Here is a 7,724-nt window from a genome sequence, read left to right on the forward strand (position 1 = left end):
CTCCTCCTCCTCCTCCCCCCTTCTTCCTCCTCCTCCTCCTCCTCCTGGCTTGAACTCTGGACCTGGGCACTGTCCCTCAGCTCTTTAGCTCAATGCTAGTGCTCTACCACTTGAGCCACTGTACCACTCCTGGTTTTCTGGTGGTTATTTGGAGATAAGAGTCTCATGGACTTTCCTGCCCAGGCTGGTTTTGAACCATGATCCTCAGATCGCAGCCCCCTGAGTATCTAGGATTACAGGTGTGAGCCACTGGTGCCAAGCTTCTCCTGTCTTCTTGCTTCAGTTAGTTCATGACCTATCCTGTCACACGCACTGCAGTTACTGTGACACTGGCCACACTGAGGTCCTCATCAGAGCCAAGCTCATGGCAGCACAGGTCCCTTAGCTAACTAACCCTTCTTTATCAATGAAAGTATCCTGTGCTACACAGTTCATAACATAATTGCCTGCATCTTTCCTTGGATGGCAGTCACATGCCTGGAAGTTTATGTAAACAGATACCAATCCCGTAAACTACTTTTCCTGCATTTTAGGGCCTGTAAACTTCTTTTAAATGTAAACATTAAAGCAAATATTGTGTTATATCAAATATTATAAACATAACATTAACATTATATCATATATATTATATATGATGTAAATCATATTAATGAAAATAACACTTTCTACTCTTAGTCAGCAGGAAGAGAGGCTAGGCAGAATGATCAGTATGATTATGCCTAGGGATAAAGAATCCAATGGGATGAGGTGAGGGTGAGTTAGTGTAGGTAGAAGGTAAGCAGTAGAGTAAGAAGAAAACACAGTTGGGTAGTAAGAGAACAGAAAACAAATTCCAAACTGAAGCCTGGCAAGAAAGTACAGACAGAAGGAGAAAGTTCTGAAGATTTACTCTAATGGAAGAGGGGAACATTCTGGAAGCCTTGGAGAGGAGGAGAATCCTCAATAACACAAACTAAACACTGATCTGTCTTCCTTGGGAATCCTATGGTTTCTTATGCTCTGCTGCTGTTGTGTGGGTCTTGTGAGGTGTAGAGGCAAGTTACCTGTCTATGGCTTTTGCGATCAGTACTATGACCCTGTGCTCCTAGTGTACCTGATTCAGGAATGAAGCTGTTCAGAACTCAGCATCTCCTCCAAAGCTTCCTCAAGCCTGCATTCCAAGCTGCCTTTCTATGTCACGAAGGTGGTGGGTCAGATCTTAATGTGATGAACACAGATGCCTGAGCTGTTGCCAGAATGATGACTCTGAACTGTAAGTCACCTTTCTTAATCACATGAGGGAGTAGGGAGACTTCTAGGTTTGTACCATTTATCCAGGTATACACAACTTGCCCTCAAATGTGTGTTCATTCAGAGGATAAATGTAAGTGTTACCACTCCATGCCTTCACGTATGCACATACATCACTTTAAAGATTCTCACATGATATTGATGTGTATTGCTTTTCTGTCGGCCTACATCCATAGCAATTTCATCTTTATTCTCCCCATGTGTTCAGTGAATATTTTTCCGAGTGAATCTGTAAATTGCTAATAAAAGGTATTTTGACAGCTTGGAGAAGTGAAATGTGATGATAAGTGACTAATGTAGAAGAGAACTGCCCTGATATGTCATGACCCCTTTGGAAAAAAAGAGCAATAAGGTCAGAGCGGACAGGAAAAAAAATAGATGAATTTCATGAGCATTCAGAAGCCTTTATTAGCTAAACAGGAAATAAAATAATATATCTGGATATGTCAAGTTATGTGAAATCAATTTAACGATCAGCCCATGGCTGTTCATTTATCTCTTCTCAAAAACAGGTAATTACACTATCCAGTTCAGGGCATGATGCTTGTTAAGAAGAGTTTATCTGGAATGGAAGTGTGGACAAAGGACAAAGCTGTTCCTTCCTTAAAACTACATTAAGAAAGTTAAACCTTCATTGTAACTACAGGCTTCGTCAGCATGCCTGCATACTTTGCTTTACAGTTTTAGCTTCAAAGACTCTTCTTTTAATTGAAACAAGTATGGGTTTATTGCTGACACATGTTAAAAATATTGCTTATACAGTTTGTAAATCTCTCTCCAAAGCCAATAGTCCTACATTGTTCTCTTCCTAATTAGCATGGACACTGTATGAAAAATGCAAGAGACATCTGCTAGGTAGGGATACCTATTGGTTTTAATTGATTTTGGGGGGAGATAGGGGATAGTCCAGAGGCACCGCTGGTTTGGTGTATCATGAAAATTCTTTTAATGAGCATATTTTTTTCAGGTGTATTTAACATAATACTAGCTGGAATGTATTTATAGTAAGCTCTAGCTTCAACTCATGTGGTACCCTGTGATTAAATTGAATATCACTGGACCATGTATTTTGTCTGGAATGATCTATAGTTAAAAGAAGCCATTGAATATTCTATGTAGCCTGACATTAGAATTCAGAATTGGGGATGAATACTTCCAAAATTATATGTCATTTGTTCTAGCAACTTACCAGATAATTGAACTTGTGGCCTAGGCCCTATGTATATGGTTCCATGCATTATCCTCCCTTTGCCCTCCCTCTACTCTGTATGCACTAACTGTAGACTGGTCATATATTTTGTGCCCTTGTGCATCACCACTCACTTACTTTTCTTTTGATCCTCTAAAGGGTTTACCATTTGAAATCATGACCACTCTCATATTCATATCTGTATTCCTAATGGCTAGAGTATTGTCTCACATACAAGAGGAGCTTAGTAAAAAATTGATGAAGGTATAAAACCTCAGGCCAGCTATGATTAGCTTCTTTCCACAGAATGGAGATAATGATTTATCTAAAACATACTGACTTTCTTAAACAAATACCTCATCAAAGAATACTATGGAATTTTTGTTTTGTTTTGTTTTGTTTTGTGCCAGGCCTAGGTCTTGAACTCAGGGCCTAGGCACTATCTCTGAACTTTTTCCATTTAAAGCTAATGCTTCACTTCTTTGGCCCCAGCTCCATTTCCATCTTTTTAGTGGTTTATTGGAAATAAGAATCTTACACACTTTTCTGCCCAGTCTGGCTTTGAACTGCAACCCTCCTATTCAGCCTCCTGAGTAGCAAGGATTACAGGTGTGAGGCACCAGCTCCTGAAATTTTATGTCTAAAATGATTAGAGGATTGAGTGATATTTTAAATAAATATGGTTACTTTGTAGCATAAATAGTCTCTTTGCATTTGGCTAGAAATACCCTGGCTTCAACAAAGGTTAGGATCACACTATCAAGAATGTAAATAGAAAGGACAATTAGTTATTTGATGTAATGTAATTTGATTGGGGATTGGTAAAATTCATTTGCATATTAATCAAGATTAACCATTTGAATCCATTTATCTATGTAACAAATGTGAGCAAAAGCAGACAGAGTAATTCTGATTCACTTACAAACATCCTTTCAATTACTCAGCATAGCAGATTTTGAATTGGGAAATCAAATGTAGATAACAGACGGTCAATTGAAATCAGATTCTCTCAGAATTTTGTTCCTGAACTATCCAGAAGACTGAAATTGAAGAAATAAGAATGTTCAAAGCAGAAGGAAGAACAGTAAGACTCAATTTTGAATCCCAGAATACATCTGTGAATCACCTGTCTAGTGGGTGTTCTCTACAATTTTTGAATCATCCTAAATACCGTTGGACATGACTCCATTAAATTTGATCTGACTCTCTGGCCTCATTTATGTCAATGCTCCATTCAATGGAAATTGTTTTTTGTCCTATCTTCAAATTTCACCTCTTTCCTAATCAAGAAAATTCTCAGATTTCCCACTGTGGGAGTCCAATCATAGCAACTAAAATTATAGCTACAATTTGCTTAGCAATTTTGTCTAGTAATGGCCATTTTTTGACATGTCAAGACTAAAAGGTAATTATTATATTTATTTTGCAGATGAATAAAACTTGCTCTACCCAAGTTCAAAATTTAACTGAGAAGTCTCTTCTCTCTGTTCACATGGGTTTTTTGATGTTGGTTTTGTTTTTCCATTGCATAGTTTTCTTATGAAAACTTTGTGTTAGCTTAAATTCTTCCTCCTACTTGAATTGAAGGGTCTCTTCAGTATTAAGTGAAAGTGGCCTTTGTACTATCATCTTTCCAGTTTATATTCAGTTACTTGGCCATTATGATGGTTAATTGTATGTATAAATTTGATTAGGCTTTGGTATTGGGTCCAGCATCATTCCAGATGTTTCCTTTTAGGTATGATTATTATTTAACTTAGCTGATACATATAAATTAGATGGCCTTCCATAATCATGATGCTCACTAAATTTGTCTTTCTTTTTCTATCTCACACACACAAACACACACACACACACAAACACACACACACACACAAACACACACACACACACACAACACACACACACACACACACACACACACACACACACACAAATTACCAGATTCTGATTCTCAGCAAGTTCTGACCATACATAAGAAAAAATTCCTACTTTTCCCATGATTGGCTTTCTGGACTGGATCCTACAGATCATACTCCCATTCATGGGACTGAATATTGATTGTGCCAATTGCTGCAAGTGGTAGATTAGAATTCTATTTTCATATATAGATTGGCAATTGTCAGTTCAAATATTTAGTCTTCCACATTCCACACTTGACATTAAGCTGCTCGATTCTGAAATTCCCTTTTAAATCCAGGAAAATACACTAGTAGACCTATATAACCATGCCCAGAAACGAGAGTTAAGATTTAGACCAATTCCCAAGGAAATAATAAAGCTGTTTTATAACTATTAATTTTTTAATTAGATTATTAACTTATTTAAATTAACATGTTAATTTACTTATAACTATTAACTTGAGTTAATTTATTAAAATATTTGAATTATTAATTTATTAACTTATTAAACTTATCAATTTATTTAATTTATTTGAATTAATATTATGAAATAGCTTTACTGTCTCCTTGGGATATATTATACTCATAAACTGATATGTTGAACTGAAACTCCTTTATATAGCTAAAGATGGTAGCAAAGATGAATAAAATTAAAAAGTGAAAAGAGTCATATTTTGCTAAGTCTGTACTGGTTTGTTTATCCATTGTTTTTCATGCAAATTTTTAGACCCTTCTACTAAGACTAGAAATTCTCAGGCTATATTCTCTTGATCTTCTTTCTGGCTGACTTCATGTTAGATGTTTTCTATCTGATTTTTCACAAGAAAACATAATGCAGGAAATAAAACAATAATGCTCTGCTTCCTATATCTTAAGAAACCATACACTGGAACTCCATAAAGAAGAGTTGATCCTGAATTCTGGTAACCCAAGGAAAGGTGGCATTTGGGGGGGGGTTATTCCTTTAAAAGCTCTCTTTAATTGCACATTGACAAGTAGAGACTTTTTGACCTTAACTCAGAAACATGCCTGCTTCTAATCACCAGCAACCATTTTCCTTCTTCTTCCTCTGGGTTCTCTTCCTCATCTTCCTCTTCTACTTTCCCCTCCTCCCCCTCCTCATCCTCCCCCTCCTCCTCTCCCCCCTCCTCCTCCCCCTCTCTCCTCCCCCTCTTCCTCCTTCTCCTCTTTCTCCTCCTCCTCTTCTTTTTCTCCTTCTCCTCCTCCTCCTCTCCTCCACCTCTTCCTCCTTCCCCTCATCTTCCTCTTCCTCCTTCCTGTAACCACTTTTGAATCCCAGCATTAGATAGAATCCCCTCGTTAGATAACATAGAGAAAATCCACACATATTTACAGACTTCCAATTGGTATATCTACAGACTCTGCTTGGGGTAAATAGTGAGTTTTTTGACAAGGAGTTTTCAATTTTATTTAATATTAATTGAATTCATTTATGTCTGATTTTTTTATGGCCCACGTTAAAACTTTATTTCTCCCTCTGTGATGAAAATCATTATCTGTTTTAGGCTTCTCAAGTATCTTATAAGCAAATTGCTTCCATTGATCTCAACAGTATTGTTGGTCCACAAACAACCAGCTTTCTTGACAGTGCAATTAATAACATTCACCTGACTACTTTGGGAAACGAAAGGTTGTGTCTTTTGTGTTTTAGTCATGCTCTTTGCTAATAGACTGAAAATACTTCTGGGAGATAAGGAATTGCTTTGTCACTTCGAAGCAGAGTCCGTGGTTCCTTGATAAGATGGGGAATGATGTACATTGTAAAGAGATTTAGTGTCTAAGCTCTCTTTCTTCTGAATACTTAAAAAGATGGCAAAATGCTTTCTCTTTCTGTCTCTCTCTCTTTGCTTCTTTCTCTCTTTTTGCCTTTCACACACAGACACAGAAATAGACAGAGAGACAGACACACACACAAACACACACATTCACACCCCTTTTCTTCATTATTCAGGCTTTTTCTTGTTGCTTCTGATGTTATTTATATCAGAACACACATTCAGAGTTCAAAGTCCATTAAGATTTGAACAAACTATGGGTAGCAGCTAGAGTGAGAAATTTTGCTGTAATACATGCATTAAAAAAATCTATAGATTGTCCACGTTGCCTTAGAAATAAAGCTGGTATGACAGCAAAAGCAAAACAACTCATTTCTTTCCAGCCTAATCGACTTAAGGAAAGCAATAATCCTTTGCTAATTTCTTCCATCAGAGCAAGCATATGTTGTAAAGAATCACATTTAGGGGCGGGGGGAAAGTAAACTACATTAAGTACCAGAAACTATTGAAAGAATGGTTTGCATTCTGAGTACCTGAGGTTCTCAGAGATGAAAATAAAGACTCATGCTTTTGGAATACGAGTTTCTCATAAATAAAGGCAATGGATTCTTGAGGGATTCCAATCTTGCTGTCTCTAATTATTTCAGTGTTATATTGACTCTTCCCTCAATGGACTATCTTGTTTGAAATTTGCAAGAGGATTTTGAGGACAAGGTCTATTTTGCTGGTGGTAATATAATACATACTTAAAAATTGCTTTGGCTGAAAAGTACTGACTCTTCTCTTGAGCCTGGAAATGTCCAAATTTACTAAATACAGGATAAAAGCTTGGCATTCCAGCTTCTATTTTGCATCTGTCTTCTTTTCTTTTTTTCCCCTTGGAATAGGGTGTTTTTTTTTTGTTCTTAACGTATTTTATGTTATTTTATTTATTTATTTTACTGTGGAAATTCCTTACAGAGGGGTTACAATTACATGAGCAAAGTAATGAGTACATTTCTTATCAAGCATTGTTGCCGCCTCCTTTGTTTCCCCTTCCCATCCCTTCCCATCTACCCCTGTTCCCCACTCCTGCCCTCCCTGCACCAAAGTTGTAAAGTTGGTTTTTCAACATAACGTCCTGTACATCATATTGTTGCAATGGGTCCACCCGTATCCCTATTTAAACAATTTGTTTTTTCTCTTTCCCTTCCAAGCATTGAGATACCATCTCACCACAGTTAGAATGGCTATAATGAAGAACTCTAATAACAACAGATGCTGGAGGGGATGTGGACAGAAGGGAACCCTATTTCATTGTTGGTGGGAGTGTAAGCTTGTTCAACTACTTTGGAAAGTAGTATGGAGGTTCTTCAAAGGTCAGATAATGTGATGTCAGGAAATTGAACCCTTAGATATGTATCTTAATGTTTTTTTCTTTCATGCATTTGTTTCTAACGCATTTATAAGATTATCTCTTTGTTGCTTGGTATGTCCCTCCCCCACAGTATAACCCCTGCTTTCACTATATTTGATGTCAGTATAACTTGAGGAGGAGATGTGGAAAAA

Source organism: Dipodomys ordii, unplaced genomic scaffold (assembly GCF_000151885.1).
Source record: "Dipodomys ordii isolate 6190 unplaced genomic scaffold, Dord_2.0 Scaffold99, whole genome shotgun sequence".
Lineage (NCBI taxonomy): Eukaryota > Metazoa > Chordata > Mammalia > Rodentia > Heteromyidae > Dipodomys > Dipodomys ordii.